The following is a 12,833-nucleotide window of genomic DNA, read 5'->3' on the forward strand; positions in this document are numbered from 1 at the left end:
CGTATCCACAATCCACGACAAAAGTCCTACACGAGCGCATACATTGTCCACGCGTGTCGTCGAACACTATGCCGCTGTCGTTCCGGAGCCTTCGAAAAGCACTCTTCCTCGGATTGCCGTTCCGGAGCCTTCTAAAAGCACTCTTCCTCGGATTGCCGTTCCGGAGCCTTCGAAAAGCACTATTCCTCGGATTGCCGTTCCGGAGCCTTCGAAAAGCACTCTTCCTCGGATTGCCGTTCCGGAGCCTTCGAAAAGCACTCTTCCTCGGATTGCCGTTCCGGAGCCTTCGAAAAGCACTCTTCCTCGGATTGCCGTTCCGGAGCCTTCGAAAAGCACTCTTCCTCGGATTGCCGTTCCGGAGCCTTCGAAAAGCACTCTTCCTCGGATTGCCGTTCCGGAGCCTTCGAAAAGCACTCTTCCTCGGATGGCCGTTCCGGAGCCTTCGAAAAGCACTATTCCTCGGATTGCCGTTCCGGAGCCTTCGAAAAGCACTCTTCCTCGGATTGCCGTTCCGGAGCCTTCGAAAAGCACTCTTCCTCGGATTGCCGTTCCGGAGCCTTCGAAAAGCACTATTCCTCGGATTGCCGTTCCGGAGCCTTCGAAAAGCACTCTTCCTCGGATTGCCGTTCCGGAGCCTTCGAAAAGCACTCTTCCTCGGATTGCCGTTCCGGAGCCTTCGAAAAGCACTCTTCCTAGGATTGCCGTTCCGGAGCCTTCGAAAAGCACTCTTCCTCGGATTGCAGATCCGGAGCCTTCGAAAAGCACTATTCCTCGGATTGCCGTTCCGGAGCCTTCGAAAAGCACTCTTCCTCGGATTGCCGTTCCGGAGCCTTCGAAAAGCACTCTTCCTCGGATGGCCGTTCCGGAGCCTTCGAAAAGCACTATTCCTCGGATTGCCGTTCCGGAGCCTTCGAAAAGCACTCTTCCTCGGATTGCCGTTCTGGAGCCTTCGAAAAGCACTCTTCCTCGGATTGCCGTTCCGGAGCCTTCGAAAAGCACTATTCCTCGGATTGCCGTTCCGGAGCCTTCGAAAAGCACTCTTCCTCGGATTGCCGTTCCGGAGCCTTCGAAAAGCACTCTTCCTCGGATTGCCGTTCCGGAGCCTTCGAAAAGCACTCTTCCTCGGATTGCCGTTCCGGAGCCTTCGAAAAGCACTCTTCCTCGGATTGCAGTTCCGGAGCCTTCGAAAAGCACTCTTCCTCGGATTGCCGTTCCGGAGCCTTCGAAAAGCACTCTTCCTCGGATTGCCGATTGCCGATCATATCGCGTAAAGCGCAGCCGCCGCCGCCGAAATCTGAGGCTCATAACATGCTTCCCTTGACAAGGCTTCGTTGAATATTATGATGGTGGAATAATATCGAGCTGTAAGGCAATAAGTAAAGATGACATGACAGGTTCTAAACATCAGGAAAATGCCCAATTTGCGAACATTTGAACTAAAAACGCGTTTACGTGGTCACGGGATGCGCGTTTCACGGGGCCGTTCCGGACGCTGACGAACGCTAGAAAAAATACGAAAAAACGCCACACCGATCCCGCCCGAAAACAATGTTAAAGGATAGCTCCAACCTACGAGAAAACTCTACCCTCATGCATCACTTGGATCACTCCCAAGGAAGCTTCTGCGTGTATATTTAATGTAGCAAAGTGTACAGCGAGGGGGCCTGGGTTATGGATAGATAGATATGTGTATTGCAATGGTCAAGGGTGACTGTTGCAAGCACAAATTGTGCGAAGTTTAAGATTGAAAACCATGCGATAAGTTTTCGCACAGTCGGTGCAGTGCCAATCTTGTGCTTTACGGCGGCAAGAAATTGTTTTTTAAACTTCCATATGGCAAAGAAGTATGGACGACTGCCTTAACATGTTGGTTCCCTCAAGGTACACAGGCACGTTTGTGCCCCAGCCTATAACCACTATAACTTCTTTCTTAGAAATACAGTTATCTTTTTAACAGCTTTTCTATACTCTTTGTAAGGCCAACACAAACAAAATATATCGTTCTAACATGTTTACAGTCTCTAGATTTCTTGTGTATCACAGGGGGTTAAAGAAGTCCACCCAGAATCTTGTCTGGGAATTGTCGTGCGATGCGTAACATAGAGTTATTGTAAGAAACTCTATGATGGCGGCCTTCCATGTAACGTCGTTTCCGGGCGGCGCCTGCACGATATCTTTAATCTTGCTTCTGGCGTTCGTCGTGTCTGGAACGGCCCCCGGCGAGGCCCATCCTGCTATTGTAAAAATGCGTGTTTGGGATTAACTTTTCGCGCTTTCCTCAGCTAGATTACTTCCACCGTGTCGCCTTGATATCTTGCCCTACACATAGCTTTAATTCCACTACCACGACATTCAACAAAGTCTTCCCAGAAAGTGGTCTCCTTTTACGTTTCTTTTGTACTACCAGTACAACGTAGTCACATGGTTCAGATCAGGCCGTAGCCAGAAATATTTACGGGGGGGGGGGGCTTGCTGAAGGCCTTCACTATTCGAGAAAAAACATATTTTCATTATTTATTTACGGTAAATCGCCCCTTCGATCAAAATATCAGGGGGGGGGGGGGTTGCTTTATGTATATACATACTTATACATATACGGTGCATGACAACGACGGCGACGGCAAAATTCAGCCGAGACTGTCGGTATAATTGCTATCGCAATAACAAATAAAAATAAGGAGAGAAAAAAGACAGAAAAAACTGGAAAAGAGAAAAAGAAAGAAACAGAAAACCGAAGAGAAAGGAAAAAGGCTGCTCAGCTCCGCACCTCCTTCAGGCTTGGGACCACTAGTGCGAAGCGGCCTTAATTTTTTTTATTAGGCGATTAGTCTAACTGGACAGAGGGACGGACATGCAGATTCCTCGTTAAGTCGAAATGGAAATGGTTGCCAGTACAAAATTTGATTCCTAGCTACTTTCGAATTATGTCCTTCGAACTCATAACTACCGGTACCTAATGCTTATTATTTCGTCATATTCACTTAAAGGATGCAAATCAAGAGGAACGTACCTTAAAAGCACTTGTCCGGCGTTTAGCGATCCGATAATGCTAACCAGCTACTGTGAAAAAAAAAAAAAAACTTAGCGCGATACCCAGAAAAATAGTGGTGGCTCTATAGGTAGCTTATGTTAGCAACATGTACAGGTAGTAGCAGCAGTAGTAGTATTAGTTATATGTAGAATATCCTCATTTTCGGCTGCTGGTTCTAGCTCTCCCGTAGTTCAGTGCCGTGCACTACGAATCGCTTCCCAATAATTACCGTTAGAACATAATAATGCCAATAATTGTGAGCGTTACATGTACCGAAACCAAGATATGGTCATGAGAGACGCACGTTAGATGCTAAGAAAAGAAATACACGCAGAATAGCCTTTGGGAGCGGTTGATGTGATGCCTAAGCTTAGAGTGTTGTTGTGACTGGCAGCATTTCCTCGAACGTTGTTCTCGGGCGGCATCGGCATGGTGCCTTTTATCTTCTCTCTAGCGACCGCAACGGCCCGCGAACAGCGAAACACGCGTTTGGCATCAATTTATCCCTAAGAATTACACTGATGTGTGCAATCTTCCATGTCATTTTTGCATGTTGTGTTAGAGGGGTTTTATTCCGCCACCACGAAATTTCACTAGAAAATGTTTTCCTCATACATGATTGGCGCCGCGGCTACGAATTCAGCATTTGAACGGTTCGGCTATATTCGCAGTGGCAAGTCCTTGTGTTTATCCCAGGGGGCAAGACATTCGTTGTCTGATCGTGAGGCCCTCAGACTGAAACTGAGCTCCGCCAATAAATTTTATTTCCGTCCATAGACGGGTGCAGGGTTTCCCATTAGGGGGCGCAATGGTTCATTGCCCCCCCCCTCTTTGGTTTGTGCAGACCAAGGGATAACATGCTTCCCAGTGGATGAAAAAAAAATGCAGCGCGACGGGCTTCTCACAATGGTCTGCCATGGTCACTATAATAATAATATAATAATATCTGGGGTGTAACGTCCCAAAACCACGATATGATTATGAGAGACGCCGTAGTGGAGGGCTCCAAAAATTTCGACCACCTGGGGTTCTTTAACGTGCACCTAAATCTAAGTACGCGGGCCTCAAACATTTTCGCCTCCATCGAAAATGCAGCCGCCGCGGCCAGGATTCGATCCCGCGACCTTCGGGTCAGCAGTCGAGCGCCATAACCACTAGACCACCGTGGCAGGGCATGGTCACTATACCTTTCCTAAATTAAAGATGGGGAAGTAAACAGTTCTTGGAATGCAACATCAAGGGAATTCGGCCGCCATTATTCGCAAAAACCAGCGGGGCCATAACACAGCTCTTTAAACAATGACGGGACAAGTCCGACTAAGTAAACGTATAAGGTGGACTTTGCCACCCTCCCCAACCCACCCATTAGGTAATTAGGGGGGTGGGGTGCGCACTCCTATGCTTTTACCCACAGTACATTGCACAGCGACTTCCCCTTTGCCAAGCGCTCAACAACTTAGACGGCCGACCTATGTCGGAAGAGAGAATTGAACGCCAACGGCATGACACAACGTGGCAGAAGAAGGCCCGGCAAGGGCTACTGCGATTCTTGCGATCCACCGGTCTTTCTCAACCACTTTAGTGAGAACGCCCTTCCGTATGTGTTGTGTGTGTGTGTGTGTGTGTGTGTGTGTGTGTGTGTGTGTGTGTGTGTGTGTGTGTGTGTGTGTGTGTGTGTGTGTGTGTTTGTGTGTGTATTTCAGACCCCTATTTCCCCACACCAGGTCAGGGTAGCGAACCGGATGCTAATATCTGGGTAACCTCCCAGCCTTCCTCTTCCTCTCTCTCTCTTGGTTTCTTTCATAGATTTCTCTTAATAGCTATAAGTTAATAATATCTGGGGTGTAACGTCCCAAAACCACGATATGATAGCTATAAGTTAGACGTGACAGAGTGATGGACACGCAGTTTACTCGTCTAGGCGACTTAGAAATGGTTACTGATTTAAAAGTGGATGCCTGGCCAGCTTTAAGTTGGCTTCTTTCGAAATCGTAGGTACCGGCAGTTAATATTTACGTGACTTCAGTCAGTCACAGCAACAACTCTATTAAAATACAATTTGACGAAATTATTTTTTAAAATGCAAAAGTAATGTCACACCACTTTAAAACACTATTTTAATGATTATCTGATACAAATGCCGATAAATACATTATAGCCACTGATGCTTCAAAAGGTGAAGTAAAATGTGAAACGGGGATTTTCTCTCCTACTCTAAACTGCGCGTTTTCTCTTCTTCTTCCTCCAGATTTTGTGCCTATCATATTAGCAGAATTTTCAGCGATCATTCTAGGTCTCCGTAAATTAACAGCATCAGTAAGTTCCGCAGTAATTTTGACGGATTCACTATCGGTATGTTCCTCTCTTACTGGGAAAGATAACTCTCATGCTTTGAGTGCATTCAAATCACTAGTTCCCCAACATATAAATTTCACTAAATTGGTTTGCGTTCCAAGACATAATGGCCTATTTCTGACTGAAATGTCTTCGTGTTTTCTATGTATCCAAACCAAATAATAATAATAATAATAATGCGCCAGCAAGGACATCTTCGAATGGCCCGGTTATTCATGTATTGCCAGCATTCAAATTTAACTGTAGGTGCTGGATTAAGGCGGAAAATGACGGCAGATGAATTTCCTGCACCGTCAGTAACGACCACATCAGAGTTTTTGCGCTTCAATCATCATTGGAATAGTAAGATATGCCAAACACGAGCATTTGAACTCGAAATCATTAGACTACGTTGTCAGACTACATACCTAAATATTTATTTACACAGAGCAGGTCCGGCAGCTTTCCCTAACTGTTGTTTTTGCGGAGTCCATGAGACAACAGAGCATTATCTCAATTCCTGTAATAGGTACTCTACGCTGCACAAGATTACTTTATGTGCCGTCTTCCGACTCCTGAGATTATAATTAAATGTACCAAATGTGCTTTCTTTCGGGACTTTTTTCCTTGGATACTGCGACGGGAAGCTTGTCGATGCCTTGGAGGAGTTTTTAAAAGGACCAAGGAAATTTAGGGTATAGAATCAATTTTTACTGCTGTTTTTCTGCGTTCCCAAATTTCTTTATTTATTGGTTGAAATTCTCCGCTTCATTACTTATATCGGCGCTTTCCTATTCATCTATTTTTAATATTTTCAATTTTTGTTTCAGTTTTACGTCTTTCATATTTAAAAAGAAAAAAATCTAAAATATCACCCTTGCAGACGAGCACGCGAAAACTCTTTTACGTAAGCGGTTCCCAAAGTTGAAAGACTTTTTAATGAAGAGGCGTTGCCTCACAGACACAAGGCGCCGACGGTCTCTTTTTTGTGTTTTCTTCCGAACGCGCTACCGAAGGCGTGGCGCTAGCTTTCAGAACAAAACCACTAAAATAAAATATATATATCGATATAGACACTTCATATGTCCCTCTCCAAGCATTTGCTTTTAGCGTGCATCTAGGTCTCTCCGGACCGGCGTTGGATATGCATGTTACGATGCCGCGATTATTGCGTCCCTCCGTGCGACGCGCTAAGCGTCCCGATGCGATATTCCTGACCCGTTTGACTTGCTTACGAGAGTAGAAAAGGAAATAAGATTTAATGAATTGAGATATGAAATTTATTTTTATGATGAGCGTGGGTAACATAATAAGCGTTTGCCATTTTTTTCACCAGTTAATAACAGCTCGCACCCACTAGTTTCCAGGCTACTCTTTTACGACCGTGAAAGAGATCGAGGATCTCCGTATCCAGAAAAGAGCGCTTATGAAAGGAGATCGCTCTCTGCCGTGTGTCTGCGCGTTCTGCGGAAAGAGAAAACACAGGGACTGCGCGTGCATTGCACACCCCCAGCATTGCTCTTTGTCAAGACTCCTGAGCGAACGGACGTGTTCTTCTGAGCTCTTGCGTATGCGAGAGACGCTGTGGCGTCTCTTGCATTTCGCCGCCAGTGTTGTTCGCCTTTTGCGTATGTTCTTTTCTACTGTGAGTACGAGTCGCCCGGTGAGACTGCCTCCGTGACTGTGACTGTGCTTTCGACGCCCTTCGGTGGTTTTTCGTGTCGCGTGTTTCCTACCGCGAGGCACGAACGCTACCATGGCCGAGTCTGCACCCCCCGCTTCGCGCGTCCCTCGCAAGTGCCATCGCCGCTCTTGTAGTGCGTCAGCTGCGTCCCTGGTGCCCACCAGCTACGAGGAGCTCCGACTCTGTCAGACCCTTCAAGTAAACGCTGCCACTATTGTGGACTTGTGGCAGACGAGACGCGCCGCCTCCTCAGCTGCGACTGCCGCAATCTCGGCCGCTCCTGTTGCCGCTGTGCTGCCGGACCCATCTGCGAGCCCGATGGCACAATCTGCGCCTCTGCAACAGCCGACTTCAGCCGGCTCAAAGTTAGCAACTCCAATATGCTCTATTGACCCCAGCGCTTGCCCGCTGCCTGCGGTCACCCTGGATGAGCAAATGGACTCCCTAGCTCTCGCAAGCGAGGCCGCGATGATGAGGGGAGTGACTGCGACGCTCCACGCAAGCATGTGCAACCAGCACATATCCCATCCCGGCCGGAGACTCATGGCGGCTGCGACGCGCTGCCGCGTCCCGCACAGCTTTCAGCAACCGTTGGTGGAATATCACAGCCGAGCATGGCTGCTCCGACACCAAAACTTCCTCAACACTCCGCCGCGGCTTTTCTGAAGGAAAACTCGCAGCCGATGACTGTTAACTCTGTTAGGAAGAAGGGCAAGTCCAAGCGCCGGAGGGCTCCTTCTACTTCACAGCTCTCCGAGAAGCCTGCAATCAACGCCTCAGATACTGAAACCGCCTCGCAATCTCCGTGCCCAAAGGAGGTCCCTCGAAGCGCCAACGGAACAGCTAGTTCTCAACCGCACGCCAGCGATCCTGCACCTGAAGATTTCACGCTGGCTTCCTCAAGGGGCGCTCGTCGACGTGCGAGGACCCTTGCCTCGTCTCCTGTGCTCCCCGCTGACCCAGCCGTAGCAGGCACAGTTTTATTCAAGCCGTCAGCACCGAACGGTGCCTTCATGCAGAGTTCGCGTCTGGCGCTGGCGTCTGCGTTATCGTCGCGGCCCGGCGTCATCAAAGTGCGAGTCAACAGCCGCCGAAATATCGTGGCAGCCGACGTGTCCTCACGGGAGTGCATCGAGGAGCTTCTTGGTGTCACGGAGCTCTGCGGCATCCCGGTGTCCGCCCGACTTCCCGCTGACCGAGGATACAGCACGGGGTACCTGCATGGTGTGGAGGGCGATCTTACGGACGACGATCTATTACAGTCCATTGAGTCGAGCGTCCCGTTGGTATCTGCTGCCCGCAACGGGAACACAGTGACGCTTCGATATGCTGGCCCTGTTCCGCCGAAGCATGTGAGCCTCTACAAGCTGAGGTGTCGTGTGCGTCCTGCCAGGCCGCGTCCACTGCAATGCCTGCAGTGTGGCCGCCTTGGACATGCAACAGCGACCTGCCGGCGAGCCAACTGCTGCCTACGCTGCGGCCGGAGCCACCCCTCTACAGAGAGCTGCAGCGCCAGACCTCGTTGTGTCAACTGCGGACACAACCACCCTGCAAACACTCCTACCTGTCGTAAATGGCAAGAGGAACGCAAAGTGGCGACCATCATGGCCTCCTCTACGGTCCCACTTTCAAGGCGCGCTGTGCGAGCTATGGTACAGGAAGCGAATCGCTCACAGCTTCCGACGCCTCCTGCTAGCGCAGCCACTCGCACGTATGCTCAGGCCGTCTCCGGCACACCGCCTCCTGCACCAACACCTGTTCCTCAACGGGTTGATGCCTGCTCGGTGCTGCCTAGCCCCGCTTCCGAGGCTTCCCCCGCAAGCCCTGCTATGAAGCAATCTGCTTCGCCCACGGCACAACTCCGGGATGATCCGCGGGACGCCATCATCGCCTCGCTGCAGCTCACATTGCGGGCCGTCAGGAAGTCCACTGAAAGCCATCTGCCTTCAAGCCGGTGGTTTGCAGAGCACTCCCAGCCATCATGGCTAGTCCTCAAGGACCCAGCCGCCGCCCACGCGTTCTCCAGTGGAACATCAACAGGCTGCGGCGGCGGCATTCTGAACTGAAAGAACGCTTGCTGCAGGACGAGTTCGATGTGCTTGCCCTGCAGGAAGTGTACATCACCAGCGAGTCTCTACGGCTGCCTGCGTATGTTGGCTACTGTAGTACCACATCCTGCACTGTCTCCGGGTGTTCCGATGTACCGTGCCTCGTGGATGGCCACCCCCAAGACACTGCCCGGTGTGCAGTGTTCGTACGAACCTCTATCCCGCACACAGTAGTTTGTGTTGAGGATCTCACGAGTGGCCCGATGGAGTGTTGTGCAGTGACTGTGCGTTTGGGCTCTTGGGACACCACAGTGGCTGGCTTCTACGTGCGTCCGAATAAGCCATGGAACGCTTCCAGCCTGCTGCCCCTAACTGCTTGCCTAGGCCGCGACTTCCTCCTCTGTGGGGACTTGAACGGTCACCACACTGCCTGGGGTGGGCATCGTTGTTGTGCCCGGGGTCGAGCCGCTGCAGACGTTATCGTGCGAGCAGGCTTGAAGATTCTGAACTCCAGGGCAAACTTTGTGCGCAGGGGCGTGCGAACAGCTATCGACATCAGCCTCGCAACAGAACGCTGTGCGTATGCCTGGTCGATCTGTCCGGACACCTGGGGTTCGGATCACTTCCCGATCTTCCTGGCTACTAACACCGGACCTGCCCCCAGGACCCGGGTTTGCTGCACGGTTAACTGGGACATATTTCGAAGGCTCAGTGCGGCTCCTGCAGACGGCGACTCCCTGCAGCACATCGTCAACAGCGCTCAGGCGGCTACCATCGTGTCGAGAACTCAGCCCAGACGTCCCGTTCCCGACCTCAAACAGCTTCAACTGTGGGCCACGCGGAGAAGGGCAGAGCACCGCGCAATCCGGAGCTCCGGGGCGGAGGACTGGACGGCCTTCAGGCGGCTGGATGCTGTCTGTAGACGCCACGCAAACCGACGATGGAAGCAGAGCTGGGAAGGTGTCTGCAGTTCCATCTCCAGCTCTCGGCGCAGCTCAACTGCTTGGCGACTTCTGCGGTCATTACAGCGTGGGCCAACCATCCGTCAACCTATCCTAGCGGTGGCCATCTCGTCGGGTCTCACGGAGTTAGCTCTGGCAGACCTCCTGGCAAGCCAATTTGCGGCGAGACCACCAGGACCACCCATGGCAGCCCGTCCCTCCGATGGGTCAGTTTGCATGCCCCGTATCCACCACCACGCCTTTACCTTGGAGAGAGTGGCAGCTATGTGCAACGAACCTTTCCAGTTCCATGAACTGACAGCGTCTCTCGACCGCACGAAGCGGCGCAGTACACCGGGCGCTGACGGGATAACATTCCAGATGCTCCGAAATCTGGCAGACAGCGAGAAGGCCCAGCTACTGGACTACTTCAACGACGTCTGGAACAGCGGACAGCTCCCTGCGACCTGGCTTACTGCTATCATCGTGCCGATACTAAAAGCACGAAAGCCGGCTTCGGCCCCCTCGTCGTACAGGCCTGTCTCCCTCACCTCTGCCGCCTGCAAGGTGATGGAGACAATGGTCCTGGCCCGCCTTGAGCGGATTGCCAGGGCTTTAGACTACTTTCCCGAGCAGCAGACCGGATTCCGGCGCCACCGCTGCACCGCTGACTCGCTTGGTGACGTCGTCTCGGCACTGGAGCATGCAAGAAGCAGGAACGAAGCGGCCCTTCTAGTGCTTTTGGACGTGCAGAGTGCATTCGATGGCCTACTTCACCTGGCGGTCGAACAGGCACTAGCAACCTTGGGCGTCGGAGGCCGCATGCTGTGCTTTGTGCAGGGCTTTCTGTCTGGCCGTTTTTTCCGCGTGCGAGTCGGCCGAGCTCTCAGCTCTCCACATCCGGTCACGTCAGGTGTGCCACAGGGCTCTGTACTGAGCCCCTTCCTATTTAACGTCGCCTTGGCACATCTGCCTTCTGCCATCCCTTCCGGACAGCGCTACCCGGACCACTGCTCCATATACGCCGACGACATCGCCCTGTGGAACTGGGGCCCCACCAGGAATCTGCGCTCTGTCCGATCCTGCCTCCAGGATGCACTGAACGCCGTGGTCGACCACATCGCCTCTGTTGGCCTGGCGGTGTCTTCGGCCAAAACGAAGGCCCTTCTTGTGCACCCTAAGGCAAGAACGCGCAGCCGCGTGGCGCGCCTCACCATCGATGGCTCCATGATTCCGTGGGAGACTACAGTGACCTACCTTGGGCTCCGTATCGACCACCGGCTGTCCTGGGCTCCCGCCATCAAAGAAGCCATGGGGATGGTGAAAAGAGTTCAGAAGGCGGTGAAGTGCATCTTCCTGAGCGGCCGCGGCTGCGCACCATCCTGGGCTCTTCGTCTTCATGCCGCAGCTGCAACCGCGAGGCTCCTGTACGCCTTGCCTCTGGTGGCACTTCCTCTCCGGCAACTGGGAGCGCCTCGAGCTGTTGCATAGGGGCTTCATTCGGAGTGTCCTTGGCCTGCCGCGGTCCTCGCAAGTGGCAGCCACCCTGGCAGAGGCGGGCGCCTGGCCCCTCTCCCTGCTCTTACAGCAGCGTGGTCTCCTCCACATCGATCGGCTCGCCCACGCGCCTGATGGACGCCCTCTCCTTGCCCGGCTGGAAAGCCGACCAACATCTCGGATGGGCGCACTGCTACAGGTCTATCGAGAAGCTGTAGGACCTGTGCCTCCAGCCATGCCCCCTCCTCCGCCGACAGTGAAACCATTGACAGTCACTACCGATCTAGGTAGGCTCTCCAAGCGTCGCTCACCCACCTGCGCTCTCTAGCAGGCAGTCGCCTCCAAGCTAGAGGAAGAGCTGGCTGGTAGGCTTACTGTCTACACGGATGGCTCCATACTCCCAGCTACAGGCTCCGCCACGGCCGCCTGCGTCATGCCAGCCCTTGGTAGAACGGCCTCCTGTCGTCTCCCCTTTGATGCCTGCTCTACCGCCGCAGAGACGGCCGGTCTCCACCTCGCCGTGGATCTCCTGGCAGCAGACCCCCCCATGTGTCCCGTGGCTGTCGCTTGCGACTCACGAGCCGCACTGCAGGCCGTCGCGAAACCGGAACGGGCGGGCTTCGGAACTGAACTGCTGGTCACCAAGCTGCATGGCCTCCTCGCCAGTGGCGTCGATGTCTCCCTGCATTGGGTCCCATCTCATGTGGGTATTCAGGGAAATGAGCAAGCAGACGCACTGGCGAAGGAGGCACACCACTATACCGTCGCTGTCTGCCGTGCTGTGGTCGCCTCAGACTATTCGAGGCTGACCTTGAGGCGGCTGTTGCTACGCTGCCACCCCGAAGAACGTGTGGCCAGGCTGGAACCTCCGACCCGGCTGCCTGACAGGGGCCTCTCCGGGAGGGAGCGGTCCCTTCTACTGCGTCTACGCATCGGCTGCTCCTGGCCTGCGGCACGACGCCATCGGCTCGGCAGAGCTTCGTCACCTGCGTGCAGTGCATGTGGGGCAGACGAAACAATTGATCACCTGTTGTGTGTGTGCCCAGCGCTTCAAGCACAACGAGCTGCCTTGCTCGCCGCACTCCGTCGCCAGGGTATTCCCGCGGCTACACAGAGGGACCTCCTCTTCCCTGCAAAGCACCACACCCAGGTTTTCAAGGCGGTTCTTCGCTTCCTTGAGGACACTGGACTGGCCAACCGGCTATAGTAGCCGCCCGCCGCGTCCTCGGTCATGGACAGCATTCCTCCTCTCCTTCTCCTTCCTCTTCTCATCTTTATCTCCCTTTCCCCCTTTCCCC

This window comes from Rhipicephalus sanguineus, chromosome 7, assembly GCF_013339695.2.
Source record: "Rhipicephalus sanguineus isolate Rsan-2018 chromosome 7, BIME_Rsan_1.4, whole genome shotgun sequence".
Taxonomy (NCBI): Eukaryota; Metazoa; Arthropoda; class Arachnida; order Ixodida; family Ixodidae; genus Rhipicephalus; species Rhipicephalus sanguineus.